The following is a 19,241-nucleotide window of genomic DNA, read 5'->3' on the forward strand; positions in this document are numbered from 1 at the left end:
CAACCGTCTTTGTCTCTGGAATCGAAGCCAGTACGGACAAAGCGAACTCGTTTAACCAGTTCCAAATCTCCTATTAAAGTTAGAACAAGTGTTCCAACGACATCAGAGACTCCGGTTACTCCAAACATTTCTGGAATCCCTGCCTCTACAGAAGAATTTCAACAGCCACAGAAGGACAGTGATACTGATCCTAGTCTGAGAGTAAACACTTGTGTTATCGAACCAGTTCCACTTTCGACCGGTTCGGAGAGTCTTGCTCTTCAATTATCTGTCGCTGTCGATTCCATACCTTCTTCGGCACTAGAAATATTCTACGGACCTGACGGTCTTCCCCTTCCACCTGGTTTGATTGCCATAGAAGAAATTGTAGAAGATCCTCCAACAAGTACTCCGTCGCAATTTGGAGTCGGGATCACTCTATATCCTTCTTCGTTAGAAGTTAGTCTACCACCAGCGGAAGCTCCTGTAGAATCGCTAGGTAATATTTTGGATAGACTGCAAATGTCTGAACAACCATCAACATCTAGGACTGTGTCGTCTGACACAGCGACGGCAGAACTCCCTGCTATCACTCCGACAATGTTCGCCGGTATACCATATGTCCCGACTAGCTCTCAACCGCTAGAAGGAGCCCACTCAGGGGCCATTTCGACAGTATGGTCGGTTCCTGTTTGTTCATCCGGAATAACATCCGGAAAATCTTATGTTGAGTCTCAACAAATTGATCCATTTGGAGGTAAATTTGGGCAGTCCGGTCCCCAAGGGCAAACAATTCCCTTGAGTTCTAGATTACCACCGTATGGGGGGCAGTATACCCTTTCATTATTCCCTTCGGGAGGATATCCATACGGGAGTTCACAACAACATTCAGGTTATATTAGAATTACCTCAAGCGTCTGGGTACCAATGCTACCTCAACAACCAAGAGTTGTATATTCGATGCAACAATGCTTACCTATGTCAAATATCCCAACTACACCAGCTATTGTGACAGTGTCGCAAGTTCAAGCACTGCATGTTGTATGCCAACCTCAGGTTTCTTAGGTTGTAATGCAACAGGCCCTTGACTCTGCAACTCAACCATAATCACCGATCGGTGGAACGACACAGGTTCAAACGGGTACAATTACCCCTCATCTTGGTCAAACTGTTAGTATCGGACAACAGCACATGGCTTCACAACCATGGTTGGTGCAATACCAACAACCGCAATTCCAACAAGTATACCAAGGTTCTGAGCAACAAATCTTTGCTAATAGTGGACAACCGTACATTCAAAACGGTCAAAATCAACCATTTTACAATGGTCATGCCCACCAACCTTACCAAACATACCAACATCAAATGCATTATGCCGGTATGCAAAGACCAACTGCTCAGGAAATCCCATCTTATCCTGGGTATGCTTCACCTAACCTGAATCAACAGTTACCCTTTGTGGCAACTTTGGAGTTACCTGATTTAAACTGATTAACAAACGATCCAATCGCTTACGCCCCTTGGTGGCCAGCGATTCCGCATAAACTTCCATCAGATATTCCTAAATTTAATGGAAATCCGGGTGAAGATCCATCGAATCACGTGATGACCTTTCATCTATGGTGTTCATCAAACACCCTAAATGATGATTCAATAAGACTTCGCCTCTTTCAGAGGACGTTAACGGGTCCGGCGGCAAAATGGTACATCGAATTGCCTCGAGCTTCGTTCGACAACTTCAGTACCTTAACCACAACCTTTTTAACCCATTTTCAGTTACCAATAAGGTACGAAACGGGAACAGAACTTCTTACCAACTTCAAACAGACAACGGCCACTCACATATCTGATCATATACATGAATGGCGACGTCGTCGTAGAATGGTAAAAACCTATGTCCCCGATCAGCTCTTAGCTGAATGGTTTATCAAGTCATTACTACGTTCCATCACGGAAGATGTGGCAAAGGGGGGGATCGTAACAGAAGAGCAAGTTATCACTCGTGCGCAATATCTGGACTTGATTTACACTCAGTCCGGCACGCTCTATGATAAAATACCTGACGCCCCTAGACCGGAATTCTCAATTCCTCCTCCTCCTAAATCGAACAATGACTCTCATGCCGGCGATGGCGTGATTGGCACAACAGACACGAAATCGACAAAGGCTATATCCAAAAAGGCCCGTAAGATTTCAAGTCAAAATGCAAAAGATGAACTTCTTGCTTCGGAAGTAAATGCCGTATCAACAGATAAAGGCAAAGAAACCAAACAACCAGGGAGCAAGAAGAAAGGCAAAGGGAAGAAGAAGAAACAGGAGGAATCATCACCTGAAAAATCTTCTTCAAAACCTCCTAGAGATAGGAGACCAAAAAATCCATGCCTCATATGCGATGAGGATCATTGGACCACAAGTTGTCCACACAGAGCTGAGGTTAAAAAATTCTTCAAGAATTCAAAAACCTCCACAGTGTTAACTGATCCGTTTCCAAATCCAGGAACAAATATGGTTGAAAGTGAAAATGCTTCCCCGTCCCAAGTGCTAATGTTGTCGGTTTCAAAAAAACAAAATGATGCTTTGATCTTGACAAGGAACAAAGATTATGGGAATCCATAGCTGTCGAACAACAAGGATAAAGATCAACCTAGTAGTTCGACAACAACTTCGACAGAAGTTGCGCCGCCCATCATCCCTGAATTGACAATAAAACCGCCAAAGGGAGTAGTACACAAGTCGACGTTTAATCCCCGCGCTAGAGCGACACAACATTATAATATAGTGGAAGATTTGGCCCAATCACCATCTGCTATGTCGACTCTTGAAGTACTACAGAATTGCCCATCCCAAAGGCAGGCTTTATTATCAGCCATTGGTGGGATAGACCCAAAGGATTCCAATCTTGTATCCTTCGACCATAAAGGATACGATCCTCAATTACCAGCTCAACTAGCTTTCCTTGTTCAAGTGAAAGCCCTCAACAAAACTGTTCATCGAACAATTATTGATGAGGGAGCATCTACATGCATTATGTCGATGAGTTGCTGGAAAACTTTAGGATCTCCAACCTTGTCGAGATCTTCGACGACATTAAAAGCATTCGACGGAAGGACATATACCCCATATGGTATCCTAAGTAACTTGGAAGTTGAACTAGGAGGGAAAACGATAGAAATAGATGTTGAAGTTATTGATGGGAATCTTGATTACAAAATCCTACTAGGAAGACCATGGATATATGCTCTGGCAGCTGTTGTGTCGACCTATTTTAGGAAGATCGCATTTCTCTTTCAAGGAGGGATTACAATCGTCGATCAACAAAACTTCCTCCCCAATGGTTCTCAAGTTACAGGAAGCATTCCCATGATCCATGGAAGCCCCCATTCGCTTCAAAATATCGGAGTAGGCCTACTAAAAGATCCTATACTAATGGGAACTTTCGCCTTTCCACCTCCAATCAACCTGGCGGAAGTGGCGTCGATAGGAACCTGCAATATGATATCTTCTAAAAAGATCTCAGAAAACGATATCGACATGGATCATGCAATGGTTTTGCCCCCAAGCCCAACGGAAGTATTATAGCAATCAATGTTCCTAGCATGGGAGGCAAACCCAAATCAACGCTCATCAAGCATTTGGATAGATAGGTCTAAAGAATATGGTACCCCTTCAGATCCTTGGTCGCAAGTGCATGTCACCGACGAAGGAATTATCCAATCAGTGGTAATTGAAGGAGCACCATGGAATGATTCCCACCATCGTTCCCTTCTTCCGGATTGTGGAGAAGATACTAAAGATGACCTTTATCATCCTTCAGTCTTTGATTTCCTATCAAATACTGTAAACACGGTGGATTCCGAGTGAAACTTGTCCAACATTGAAGAGACTATCGCCATAAATATCTCGACCAAAACAGATGTTGTAGAGAATATTTATGTTGGCAAATGTTGTTCTCCTTCAGAACTGGAAATATATAAAGCTCTTTTTCACTAATTCAGAGATGTCTTTGCTTGGTCATACAGTGAAATGCCAGGCATTGACTCGAGTATCGTTGAACACGAAATTAAGATGCATCCAGATGTCAAACCAGTACGACAACGGCTAAGGCAGGTGCACCCCAAGAAAGCCGCTGTCATTAAGGCAGAAGTTGAAAAAATTCTCCTTGCTGGTTTCATCTACCTGGTTCCTCTAACCGATTGGGTATCGAATATTGTCCCTGTTATGAAAAAACAAGGAACAATTAGAGTGTGCGTCAATTATAGGGATGTAAATCAGGCTTGTCCAAAAGACAACTACCCTACACCCTTCATTGACCAGATAATTGATGAATGCGCCGGATACGAAATCTTTTCATTCATGGATGGATTCTCTGGGTATAATCAAATAAATATCCGCCCACAGGACCAGTCAAAGACTGCATTTATTTGTCCGTGGGGCACGTTCACATATCGAAAATTACCCTTTGGTTTAAAGAACGCAGGGGCAACATTTTAGAGGGCAATGAATTATGTCTTCCATGACATCAAAAACATCGTTCAACCATACCTCGATGACCTTCCGGCTCATCTGCGAAAGTGGACTGATCACCCGCAGCATTTAAGAGCGATATTTCTACGTTGCTGACACTACAAGATATGAGTCAATCCACACAAATGTGTATTTTGCGTCAGTTCTGGTCGTTTACTTGGCTTTGTAGTCTCGAAGGACGGGATTCGTCTCGACCCATGTAAGGTCCAGGCAATCATAAATTTGCCTCCACCTTCGAATTTGCTTCAGATTCAGAAACTCCAAGGGAAATCCAACTTTCTGAGGAGGTTCATTCCAAATTACGCCGAACTTGCTAAAGGTTATACACGTCTTTTGAAAAAGGAAGTGACCTTTGTTTGGGATCAGGTTGCGCAAGCTTCCTTTGATGCTTTAAAAGAATCACTAATGAAAGCATCATTAATGTACACTCCTGATTATCAAAAATATTTTAACCTGTATCTGGCTGCAGCTGATACAACCATCGCAATGGTTTTAGTTCAAGAAGTTGATGGAATAGAACATCCCATATATTATTTAAGTAAAAACTTGAATGATACAAAAAGCAAATATTCTTACGTTGAAAAGCTAGCACTTGTAGCTGTTCAAGCGATACAGAGATTTCGACACTATGTCCTCTTTCGGAAAACTACCATTCTGTCAGATTGCAACCCCATGACTTATATATTGTCGCGACAGTTGCTAGGGGGCAAATATTCAAAATGGATAGCAATCCTACAAGAGTTCGATCTGGAATTTGTAAAATCCAAATCGAAGAAAGCTCTAGTCTTCGCAGAATTATTGTGTGATCTCCCATCGTCGTCCAACGATGAAACGTCCGAAGAAAAAATCGTGGACGAAAGTTTGTTTCTAATATCTTCAAGCAATGAGTGGTATGGGGATATAATAGTTTATCTCCAAACCCAAAAATATAGGCCAAACACCTCACAAACAAAAACGTATTCGATACCAAGAAAAAGACTACGTGATCGTCGGTGACACACTTTACCGTCGTGGTATCGATACAGTTCTGAGAAGGTGCCTCACCCATGAGGAGGCTGAAAAAGTCCTGAATGATTGTCATTCAGGCGCATGTGGGGGGCATCAGTCTGGATATGCTACAGTGCAAAAAATCTTACGAGCAAGATACTTCTGGCCAACAATGTTCAAAGATTGCATAACCGCAGTCAGAAGTTACCATGCTTGTCAAATTTTCGATAGCAAAACCAGAAGACCACCCGCACCTCTGTAGCCAATAGTTGCTGTTGGGCCATTCGCCAAATGGGGCATCGATTTCATGACATGTAACCCCACCTCGACCGGGGGGCATGGGTATATCATAGTCACAGTTGACTATTTTACCAAATGGGCCGAGGCGATGCCTACATTAGATAATACTGGTGAAATAGCTGCCCTCTTCTTTTTCAATCATGTAGTCGCCAGATTCGGCATACCACAGGCTATAGTCACAGATCATGGATTGCATTTTCGCAATCACATGATGGTCGAATTAGCTGCCAAACTAGGGTTGTCTCATGACAGCTCTACTCCATATTATCCGCAAGCCAATGGACAAGTTGAAGGAATCAACAAGGTCCTAAAGCGCATGCTGCAAAGGATGATTGGAGTTCACAAGAGAAAATGGCACCTAATCCTGTACTCAGCTTTGTGGGCTTACCGAACATCGGTAAGGAATGCAACCGGGTTTACACCTTTCCAACTGGTATATGGCCTGGAAGCAGTCTTACCAATCTAGTGTGAAATCTCGTCTCTCAAACTCGCAATTGATCTCCTCCCCGGAACTTTAGAAGAAGAAGCTCGGTTCTTGGAATTAATCCAATTGGATGAAACCCGTCGTGATGCCGCTTTGGCTAACGAAGCCCATAAGAAACGAGTCAAGGCGCAGTTCGACAAAAATGTCAAACCCCGTGTCTTCTCAGAAGGTGACTTGGTCTTGCTTTACGACCAAGAATCCGATAAATTGGGAGCAGGTAAATTTAAGTCTTTATGGATGGGCCCCTATATTGTTAAACGAGTGTTAGCAAAAGGAGCCTACGAGTTGATGGATTATGACGGAATTCCACTGGCACAACCTCGTAATGGGTTGTACCTCAAGCGTTACTATGCGTAATGGTAACCTGTATGATTTTGTTATGTTTTTGTTTTCGCTAAAGTGTTTATTTTGGTTAAGTAATCCACTTTTTACATTTATTGCAGATGTCAAACCTATTGGAGTCATGTGTTAGATATGCCGACGGAGCGAGTCGTAGTTCGCGGAACCTATCTTCCGCAGCCTGGGCTATTTTTGATCCGAGCGGCGAGTTAGTAAGTTTCAGAGGGGTATGTATTGGTCGATCAACAAATAATATCGCTGAATATAGCGCGTTGATAGAACTTCTATCTGATGCCATCACACATGGTATACGCCGACTAATTGTCAGGCTAGACTCACAGCTCGTAATACTACAACTCAATGGTATATATTCCGTCCGAAACCCAACTATTTATCGCATGTTCCTAAGGGTTAAGATTTTGGAAAGACAATTTGATTTTATTCAATATCAACATATTTCCAGAAACTTAAACACATTAACTAACTCATTAGCAAATTATGTGTTAGATAGACATTTGCAACATTTATAAAAAGAAACATACCATCAATGTTTGCATTTGGATCATGTAACTTAACCAAAGTAAAACTTCGAAAATAAAAAATATATATAACTGTTTATGGTTTACACATAATGTTCTGTAACCAAGACAAAATCGGTCAAATGACCCAAAAACTCAAAATGCTAGGGGGCACCCTAGTCTAATGATGCTCGTGATAGCAAGTCACAGCCTGTGCGATCATGCGTAAGAGACGAGTCCATCGTCTGGGCACACCAGTAGTATGCCGTTGTAACCTCAAAGGGAGCTCGTCAGTCCTCACATCTAGAATACCAAGAGTGAGGCCCTCAACCTGCTCCTGTAATGCTGTGAGAGTCTCGGCCACGTCAAGGTCGTGAAGGATAGCCCTTCCGACGGCCTCTCCTGCTGGGGCAGCAGCTGGTACTCTCAGGCGAACTACTGGACGAACAGGACCAACATCTGCATGTACAAATGAGTTTGATTAAAGTCTTGATAGAATAAAGCACAAGGACATTATAAATGAAAAACAATAAACAGAAATATGGTCAAAGATTTTACCAATGGCGCCCCACTGTTCGCCATCCGGCAGTATAAATCTGGATCACCCCGGAAGTCCATGCCAGCATATGGATACTCAGAATAAACCATCTCCTGACGATCAAACCACCTGAAGAAGTTATCAGAAAATGAAATCTGAGACTGACCAACATGCCTAGACATATGGTCAACCCATCTCTGCATACGTGGTTCAATAGGTGAAGGTAAATCGAGTGCAATATATTACGGCTGCATCAGTGGTATCTTCTCCAAGGCAAAGGCGGTCAAAATAGAACCATACCCAAAGTTCTTCAACCTCCTGCTCTTTATCTTGGTCAACTGTTCTTTCATCACAAGAAGTACTGCATCGCACCAGTTGAACACCTTCGGTTGGGGGCATTCCAAGGCATACTGCATATAAGATCGATTGGATACATGAAGAGCCGCACCACCGGCCATCCTACCAAAAGTAAACAGAATAGTCCTGAGGGACCTGTCAGTAACATCACGAATGATGATCTTGCCATCTTTACTCGGCTGAGATCCTTCTCTGCAGTACCGGCGAACATAATCTCTCACAGAGTCACCTCCTCGGGCCGAACCTGATAAAGAGATGGGGGCACCCCGCCTCGACAAGCCGGTCAAGAAATAGATGTCTACTACAGTCAAGGGGATAGATTTGCCCCTGATCTGGAAAACCTGGTTGGCAGGATCCCAAGCATCGAGCAAATACTGCAGTAAGTTGATCTGCTGTCTCATGCTAGAAATGCGGAAGAACTTTAGCAAGCCACAGTTCCGCAGTGCGTTCACTGTAACCGGATCATGTAGGGCAAGCATGTCCTCTTCTTCATGCTCACGTTCTCGCCATGTAATGGTCATCTTACTCCAAAGATCTCTGAAAAACAAACAAGAGAAGAGTTAGATCCTGATTTTGGTAAGAAACAGGCAAAATTTCCATCAAAAATTGTGCATTAAATTCCTTTTCTGTGCCCAATGCACCTGCAGCAGTGTTCTAGGTGCGTTGAATGTCAGATAGCCTTTAGACAGGTCAACATTCAACGCACCTTTCGATACACAGAGGGTGCGCTGAAGGCAGAACGAGTTCTTCAAACCCCAGGGGCTCAGAAAAGCTAGGAATCAAGCTCAAAATGCAAAATGGAAACCATGAAATGAAAGAGCTCAGGTTTAGCTCCTACCTAGTCCAGACGGCGCCGAGAATCGTCCACAAAATCTCCCGAAATCGGTTGATGAAAATCAAGGGGGAAAAGCACCTCCAAAGCTCCAACAAACCAAAGTTCAAATGAAATGGTAAAATGAGAGGTAAAAACACTTTTTCATTACTTTTTACGTAGTTCAAAGTAAAATATTAGTGTTCTAACTCGTTTTCAAACATATATTGTTCATTTCTGACTAGTTTGATGAAGCAGTTAAAGATACAGTACAATCTTTGAAAGAACAGAGCTATTTATGATAAAATAAAAAAGGGACCATTCAATCGAGCAGTTTTAGCACATAGTTCAAGCTCGTTAAAAAATAAACATAAGACATGAGCAAACGTTTCCCACTGCGTTTAAGCTTATTAAAAAATGAACTATTCCCCAGTAAATAACCATCATGAATGTAGTACTTCAGCCGTTAAAGCCTTGGTCGTGTTTGCACCGTCACCTCCACTTTTTCATTGGCCGATCATTCACCTCCATTTGATTGTTTACCCATTTTGAGGAACAGCTGCGAAGAGTGATTTCACTAGCCATCCTTGTGACACTGCCGTGATTGGAAAATTCCAAACCTTACCTGGAATTAGCTGCTACCCGTTTTATCACTCGTTCCTCAAAAGACGAGTCTCCTTTAAGCTCTTTTCAACTGACTCATAAAATATGAAAAGATTTCCGAGCCATTGGCATCTCCAGCTCGTTAAAGGGACAGGAAGTGCTATCCCTCCTCTAGATTTTAATCTTTTTGGACCTGAGGGATTATTACACAAAAAGATCGAGCGCTTGTTTTGTTTGGCTCATTAAAAGTATCAAAAATTCATCCCTTCTGTATTGTTTTATACTTTTTTGGACTTAAGGGATTAGATGACGAAAAAGGAATTTTGGAGTTACCTTTACGTTCCTTTTCAGACTCTCTAAAATTGAAAAGGACTGAGTTATCTTTTTCGTTAAACTCGTTAAAAAGATTAATAGCGACAAACTTGTCTATAGACGAGAACGAGTTTCACTATCGCTAGGCTCGTTAAAACATAGCGATGGGTTTGCCCGAAGGGAAAATTATAGAACAAGCATATGTTATCCTCCTCAAGCTTGACAAAAATAAAGAGGTACTGGTCAGCAATGACTGGGGAAAAATTGGGAAGAAAACTCAAAGAAACTTTGTTGGTAGCAAGTCGCTCTTGAACATGACACTTCCGCTCCGTGTCCGAGTTGGGCTGGGTTGTTTCATTCACCGGTCACATCACCATGGTCATGCCATACCATCCACATTTGGGGTTAATGCTACCAATCCATCACATCATTGTCGCCGATATGTTCAAGAGAAGTCATTCAGAGAATTCACCTGTGTCTCACCCACTACCATACATTATACTCCATTCTTTCATGACCGCCACCCTGGACCTTATATCACCAGATCGTTTTCACCTCCATTAAAATCATTTACTCTATTCCATGTCATTGATGTGGGATTCATTAAGGCCCTCCTGTGATGGATCACTTCTTGTCGACATCAGCTCATTATCCAAGAAGTTGATGTAGGAACACCCCATTCAGTACTTTGAAGCTTGCATGCCTCAATGGCAGGTTTCTCACTTTCGGCGACAGGTTTACATCAATGGCTTTCGACCAAAAGACTTTGTGTGGTGTTCGACGCCAAGTCCTTTATTCACACCACGTGAATTGTACTGCAGTACCTTGAGGATCATTATCATTATCGGTGATTCCTCTCGTGCTTGTTAACAGTTTACATCATTGACTGGTAATCAAGCGATGTCTTTCCATGTTCGACTTCAGAACATTTCTCACATGGATCGACTTGTACTTTGAGTGAAGATCGGACGAGATTGAAGACCCCGGATCTAGTTTCATCCATCCGGGCTGTGATATATATTCAGGGGAAATAAAGACATTAAATGTACATCATTGCTGCACAGATAATCATCCACTCAAAAGGATGATGGCTCTATCAGAATCATCAGTCTACACTCAGACGATTGTCTGTCCTATGTACATGAAAATGAATTTATAAAGCTGAGCATGGGAATGCCCGCCTTAGCTAGATCATGAAAATATTATGAAGATAATGTATTGTATTGTATCTTATTACAGGTCTCCTCCTAGCATTGAAAGAACTTCGGATCCTCATAATAAAGCATTTCACCCGACACCAAAAGATTAACGGCCTCATACTTTAGGGGGCAACTGTTATAGACATTTTTGTGCCCTACAACCCCAAGCATGAAATGTCCATAAACCAAGGGCTCCTAAGTCCCTAAAAGTGTTGTTCTAACCCCTAAAGGAACAAGGTCAACAGATTACAGCTTCTCCCAGAAGTTCTCCATGAGAAACTACTCAGAATTGGTCAAAACAGGATCATTGCAGCTGCTCCACTGGCTAAGCGCGTTGCATCTCACCTAAATACACTGTGAGGGTGCGTTGCATTTCAAAAGTCCCTTCTGTGGGGTGCGATGGGCGAGAAATGACAAATGGAAGTGTCATTCCGCGAGGTGGAGAGGCAATGGAAGCTTCCAGAATCTTCTCCTGTGACACTTGCCTCACTGAATTCGACCAAGGATGAGTAAGAGGCCCTCAGTCTCCAAGTGGAAGCAAGAACTATCAGAGAAAAGACACTAATCAAATCACAAGCTGACTCATCCCCCTTACATATATCTATATATGGATCCCTCATCCCAGAGATCCAGAGGCTGGAATTTTGCATATTGTAAGGAATTGTTGTTGGTTTCTAGAGACAAACATTAGATTGTTGGGTGCTCTAAGCTTTGTTTGAGGTGAAGAGGGGCTTCTTTGCTGGGAGGTTGATGCTGGGTCTGAACAACTAGTTGTAACTCCTCCTGGCTCTTTTCTTGTTTATCAATAAAAGCTATTTGAGTTTTCCTCCATGCTTCTGTATCATTGATGCTTGTTACATTTGTATGGTTAATTTACATCTGATCCTAGATTGTTTATGATTATAGATCCATGTATTTGTATAGTGCTATGATTCTGTGATCTTACAGGTACTTTGTGAAGCTGGGCGTGCAAGGGAGCAGGTAGCTGAGGACTATCAAAGAAGAGAGGGATCAAATCAAGGGATTAGCGCAAGATAGAGGTTGGTCTTTCTGTTCCTCTCTATCTATAATTCATAAAGGAAAAACATAAGTAGCTTTTCTCTGTTTGTTTCTAAGGCAACTGTCACACCTTAGCGGGATAGAGCAGTTCTATATAGACACTTTTCCCTGTAACACTTGTGTATCAACATCCTCTGAGACTCCAGTTACTCCAATAATTTCTGGTATCCCTGTGTCTACAGAAGAAGTTTCGCAGTTACAAGAGGACATTAGAACTGATCCTAGTGTAATAGTAAACACTTCTATTCCTGAACTAGCTCCATCTAGGGTTGATTTGGAAAGTGTTACCCCTCCAGCATCTGTCGCTGCAGGATCTATACCTTCTTTGGCACCAGAAATATTTTACAGACCTGACGGTCTGCCCCTTCCACCTGGATTGATTGCTATAGAAGAGATTACAGAGGATCTTCCATCCAGTACTCCATCGCATTTTGGAACTGGGATCCACCTATATCCTTCTACTTTAGAAGTTAGAACCCCTTCATCACAAGTTCTTGTAGAATCGCTAGGAAGTCTTTTGGATAGATTTGATATGTCTGAACAATGATCGACATCTAGGACTGTGTCATCCGATACAGCGGCAGCAGAACTTCCTGCCACCACCCCGACGATGTTCGCTGGCATACCATCTGTGCCAACTAGCTCTCAACCGTTAGAGGGAGTCCACCCAGGGACTGATTTGACAGTTTGGTCTGTTCCCGTTTGTTCGTCCGGAATAATATCTGGAATTTCTTATGTTGAATCTAAACAAATTGATCCTTCACAACAGCATCAATTTGGGCAGTCTGGTCTCCAAAGACCAATAATTCCTTTGAGTACTAAATTGCTGTCGTATGGGGGGCAGTATGCCCTTTCATTGTTCCCTCCGGGGGGACAACCATATGAGATTTCTCAACTGAATTTGGGTCAAAATGGAATCACATCCAGTGGTTGGGTGCTAATACTGCCTCAACAACCAAGAGTTGTATACTCAATGCTACCGAGTCTACCTGTGTCAAATATCCCCACTACACCAGCTATTGTAACAATGTCGCAAGTACAAGCGTTTCCTGTTGTATGCCAACCTAAAGTTTCTCAGGACGTATTACAATAGCTTCTTGTCTCTACGATGCAACCACAATCGCCGGTTAGTGGTCCCTTAACTTGAGCGACTTAGGCTCAAACGGGTACTATTACCCCTCATCTTGGTCAAATATCCAGTATTGGGAAACAGCGAATGGTTTCACAACCATGGCTGGTGCAACATCAACAACTGCAATTCCAGCAAGTGTACCAAGGACCTGAGTAGCAAATCTTTGCAAGTAATGGGCAGCCATTGTTACACAAAAATATCGTCACCATGATTATTTGCAGTCAGTATGGGTCTATCATCACTTGTACTGTCCTCCTAAGCAAGTCTCAGACCTCATCTCTTCAAATCAAGCTTTGGAAATGAGAGAAAGACATTAAAAATCAATGTAACTCTGGTTTCGCACTTTCTCTCATGGTCACCTGCGGTCCCGCACCTTCTGTGTACAAAAGCTGCGTACCTGCCCGCTCTGTCCCTAACAGTGTAGGTGCGGACCCCTATGAAAGTCAAAAGGCACAAGTTTTATCTTTAAAAACTCACTTTGGGTTAATTCTAGAGATTTCTAGAAGGAATTTTGACGTGGATTGTTCGCTCTGAGGTGGTTCTTGCATCCCAAAAGAGAAGGAGCTAATCCCTTGATGAGAGGAGCTATCCCTTTGAAGGAGGGCTTTATCCCTTTGAAGGAGGACCTAGTAACCTCCCTCCATTGCACTATAAATACAGGCATTGGGCTGGTTGCTAAAGAGGTTAGAAGCTGAACATTTTTGAGGGTAAATGCTGGTGAAATCAAGACTTCCTAGTTAAGCCTAAAGAGGAGAGATCACATACCTTTTTTGGTTTCATTGGGGAGTGAGTGAAACTTGTCAAAGTAGAGGAGACTTCTTGCTGGCCCCTGGGAGGAGCTTGTACAACGTCAAGGCAAAGGTTGTAAGGCTCTTCTTCTTTTGAATTAATACAATCAAACTCATTTTTCTCAACAAGTATCTTATGTTATTTGTTTCATGGACTCCTTGACTTTCATGTTAAATATGTTTTATGCAATTGGCTTTTCAGGTGCTATTTAATTTGTTTGCCTTGTTTGTGTTTGCAGATTCGCGAAAAGGAGCTCATTTGGATCAAAGAAGCGAGGGCATCCACAAGCTTGCGTTGGACCTAAGGTAGGCCCTAAAAACACTTGTTTGCTATTGTTTATCCAAGCATATTTAGAGAAAGAAGTGTCTGGTTGGTTTGCTTGTCATTAGGTCTTCTTTAGATTCTAGGAAGGTCTATCTTGTCCGCAAGATCGACCCATTCCATGTGACAAAATGGCGACTCCACTGGGACTTGATTGTTTTCCTTGTTTATAATTTGACCTGAGAAACTCTATTTTTGTTTCTGTTTTTGGCTTGATGATTGTGGGATTGGGTGGATTTAGTTAATTTTGAGTTAGTTTTTATTTTTCATAGTTTTGGGAGAAGTACACACCCTTTAAGTTAAGCACAGAGCGTACCTTTACGCGCTTTTTCTTTGTGCATAGAGCGTGAACACACCTGTGTAAACAGGCTGCCTGCGTACCCTGTCAAAATTTTGAGAAATTTTTAAACTTTTCTCTTTTTTATCAGTTTAGAATTTGTTTATAGGTTTTAGCCATTACCCAGACCTGCGTGTATCCTGTCAAAAACTTTCCTTGGTTTAATTTCACTAGTGTTAGGGTTTTAGGTGAAATTCCTAGGAGTTTTGCTTGTTGGGTTTGGTTTTCATTTTGGTTGTGTAGTGGCTCTGAGCTTAGAAGCTGTAGGGACTTCAGATCACCTTAGTGTCTACCAGCTTTCTTATGAGTCTGATCATGTATGAAATCTCCCCTTGTAGAGGAATCTGCTTTGTATTTTCTCATTTCAAAACTTCGAAAATCTTGTATTTGAAAGTTTGGATTTTCATTTTCAAAAAGAAAACGAAATTGGTTGTTCTTGACTGATTTGTGATTCTGCATAAATTAGTCTTTAGCTTGCATCTAGTTGAGTAAAACATCCTTAAAAAAGACTTTTAGTAGGCTTTGACTTCAAATAGGTTTTTATAATTTGAAGATCTCAAAGTTAGTAATTTTCATTAGTTTTGAGTGTTTTGCAAAAAATATAAAAAATCTCTTTTGAAAAAGTTTGTTTTTTGTAGTGATTGAGTGCTTTGAAACGAAAAAGGGAAATTTTTGTGAAATAATTAGTTGTCTCGTTTTGAGTGCTTTGGAAAGGAAAAACTCTTCTTTTAATTTGTTTAATTGAGAAAGATTTGTGTTTACAAAGATTTTGCATTCTCAAACTCCTTCTTAGTTTAGAAGTTCATCGAAGAGAAAAAGATTGTTTAGATCATCTTAGGTGCATTTTTAGTAATTTTGAGTTGAGTCTTCATACCACGAGTTTCATCTCCGCACCTTTGGACTTAAACAAAAACCACTAAAATTAACACTTAAAGTAAAATTCACCTAGTAACATTTTTATTTCTAGGGCTCTGATACACCAACTTAGCTTAGGCTAGTGTCTTGGAGTAGGAGAGTAATTAACTCTCCAAGACAGTAAAAACAAACAAGTAGCTGTATCTTGTGGTAGGGAAGAAATCCAATTGTTGCATTTATGCTCTGGGAAAGCTCCTCTTAAAGGAGAAGCACGAGATCGTGTCCGAACCAGTGTGGGAATCAATCCTTCCTCATTGGGAACGACGCCAGATATTCACGTATTAAAAACGGTAAACCTCGGATTAACCATTGTCGAGGAGCCTGGGGTCACTTGTTGGTAAACCTTGGATTATGTCAAGGAGACTTCAAGGGGATTTAGCTTGCTACTCTGCCCTTGCGTGCGTATCGGATCGTAGACTGTTCCCCCAGGTGTATTTGTCTCAGTTGGTAACCTTAGTGGCCATATTCTTTAGGACTCTTCCTGAGGTGACAGTGGTGGGAAGATCCCACTGTACCTGGAGCAGACATTGGCTAGACTCACTTGGATTTTCTGTGGGGTTCACTTCACTCGAGACGGTTAAGTGGAGGAACTTGTGCCAGTCTATTCATTAAGCAGGTTGCCGGGGTAACTGTTCCAACCGCCATTTCTGTACTGAACTCTGTGACATTGGATTTCATCACCAACTAGTGTTTTCGGTCCGGAAAGTTACTGTTTGTGTGTGTTTGATCTCCTAGATTCTTTAGGCATGTGATTCAAATTTGTTTGGTTCTTTAGAGACCTTAGGTGCTTTTTATTGAGATTTTACTTTGTTTGTGTGTGAAGTAGTTAAAAGTCTTTAACTGTGGCTGAATTACCAAGACAGTCCCGTAGACTTCGGGGCCAGTCTCTTGAGATTATAAACGTGGCTGAGTTACTGAGGAAGTCCCGTAGACTTCGGGGCCAACCTCCTGAGGAAGTACCGAGCCAACTTGAAGGCTTAAAAGTCCTCGTAACTCCTAGAGACAGTAGAGTTGGGTCACCGGAAGAAGGAGAATCTTCTTTGATTGTACATCCTGATTTTCAAACGCCAGTAGCAGAATATAATCCACAGTCAGTGTCTGTCTCCGAAATCGTTGGTAGATTTTCATCTACCAGTGATATAGGTGAAGAACCCGAAATATCTGAGCCTGAAAGTGAATTTGCTGCTACTCCAACATCGGGGTTTGTTTCTCCAACTTTTAGTGGTCCCGGTTCACCTAGGGTAGAAAGAGTAATCACTCAAGATCTTCCTTCTGGACTTATTTCTATTGAAGAACTTGCTTCGGAAGAAGAAGAAGTAGGCATCCCTATCCTTGAAAATCAACCTGTCATTGAACTAAGGGAGCGTGAATCAATTTTTTACAGTCCACCTAGGAGTAGTTCTTGGTATCTTTCTTTGACTAATTATTTAGAAAAATCAGGGTTAAGTTTTTCACCACCTCGTGCTCCTTATCACTCAACACCTAGAGGTTTTTATACTCCCGTAAATATGTCAGGACAGTCATCCATGTTTACTCAATCGCCCGAATCTTTTTTGTACGACGGTCCATCTGTTCCCTCTGGGTATCAGTCTCTTTCTGGTACTTTTTTGGGAGCATCTCCTCAACCCATTGAGCAAGGGTTATTAACTGGAAGCAATGGTGCAAAGCCGTTGAGCGTAGAAGACATTCTTATGATGTCAGGTTCTATTCCCAATCCTCAACCTCAAGGTGGCCAATTACCACCTGGGGGGCAGCCTCAATTAATGCCTGGGGGGCAACCTCAAGGTACACAATTTGCATCTGGGGGGCAACCTCAAGGACAGTACATACCTACGGGATAGTACGTTCCTCAAGGTCAACCCCAGACTCAATATGTACCCCAAGGTCAACCCCAGTATCAATTTATACCTCAAGGTCAACCCCAGTATCAGTATGTGCCTCAAGGGTATCAACCCCAAGGTCAAACGTATGTTCAAGGAACGGGAAATGTACCTTTCAATTATCAATCCTACCCTCAACCCGGTTATGGTCCTCAATATTCTCAACCAGTTATGGGTCAATACCCCGGAATGAATATAGTGTGGGATCCATCGCAAACCCAACAAGTGTTGCAGCCAAGTGTACAGTTGTCATCTCAAACTGGACAACCCTTAGTTTCTGGTACACCCCAGCAACCGGTCCAGTCTAACATTCAAACTTCTGTACCTTCGGTAGTTTCTCAGCCTGGGCCTAGTACACCTCGTACTCTGCCTCAAACGACTGCTACAACTGCCGCTACATCTGTTCAATCTACCCCACCTACTTCTGGAGTATCGACAGCTCCGGTTTCTACCGTTCCTGTATCTACTCCTCAGACATCTTTACCACCGTCTGGATCTACGATTCAAACTTCAGTTCAGATGCCTGTAGGACAACCTGGTTTAAGTACGGTTGTCACAAGTCAACCACAATTCACCTATCAACCGTACCAGGGACAGTACCAATTCGGTCCTACTATCTAGCAGCCAGTTTATCAGTATCAACCGTATCCTGGGTACACTTATCAACAACCTCAACAACCCCAGTACGGTCCGGTTAATCCCGGTTTTCCAGGAGGACACAATATCCCGAACGCGATTCCTATTCCTAGTTATCCTGGATATGCTCCTCCTGGGGCTAGTCTCATGACCCAGAGTTTCAGGGATCCTAATCGGCAGTTACCGTTTATCGCAACTTTGGACTTGCCTGACTTGTCGTGCCTAACGAACGATCCCATTAATTATCTTCTGTTTTGGCCACCAATGCCGAATAATTTGCCTAGTGACATTCCCAAGTTCGAAGGTAAAAGGACCCGTCGAACCATGTGATGACTTACCACCTCTGGTGTGCATCTAACTCCATCACAGATGATTCAATCCATCTTAGACTTTTCTAGCGCACTCTAATTGGCCTTGCGGCCAAGTGGTACATTGAGTTACTACGAGGCACTTTTTATAATTTTAGTCAGTTAGCTACCTCGTTTTTAACTCATTTCCAGTTGCCAGTCCGATATGACAATGGCACGAAATTGTTAACTTCGCTAAAACAATCGACATCCACGTACATTTCAGATCATATTCATGAGTGGAGACGTCGACGTCGTTTAGTGAAGGTATTTATTCCGGATCAAATCTTGGCTGAGTGGTTTGTAAAATCTTTGTTGCCAAAGATCACTGAAGATGTTGCTAAAGCCAGAGTTGTTACTGAGGAGCAAGTCATTGCTCAAGAACAGTACCTTGACTTGGTCTATACTCAGTCAGGTATGTTACATGAAAAAATCCCCAATCTTCCCAAGCAAAATCAAATCGCTGCAGCTCCTTCGGGATCTCATGCCGCCGATGGTATGATTGGCATGGTTAACACTAAAAGTTAGAAGAAGTCTTCCAAGAATTCTTCCCCTATCATAACCTTGCCTGATTCCCCAACAGGAGATTCTTCTGCAGAGATTTCCGCCGATATTCACGTTGTAGAATCATCTATAGCCAAATCAAAATCCAGTGGGAAGAAGAAAGGAAAGAAGAAGAATAAAACGAACAAAAGTTCAAAGGAGAAACCTGAAAAGGTGGAATCCAATGACGGAAAGCGCAAATCTCGTTATCCCTTTCTCATTTGTGACGATGAACATTTTACAAGAGACTGCCCTCATCGTGCAGAGGTTGCGAAGATTGTCAAGGGTTCCCAAACTCTTGTTGTTTTGAAGGATCCTTTTCCAACTCAAG

This window comes from Pinus tabuliformis, chromosome 8, assembly GCF_031772625.1.
Source record: "Pinus tabuliformis cultivar Carrire ecotype Pingquan chromosome 8, CPIR1, whole genome shotgun sequence".
Lineage (NCBI taxonomy): Eukaryota > Viridiplantae > Streptophyta > Pinopsida > Pinales > Pinaceae > Pinus > Pinus tabuliformis.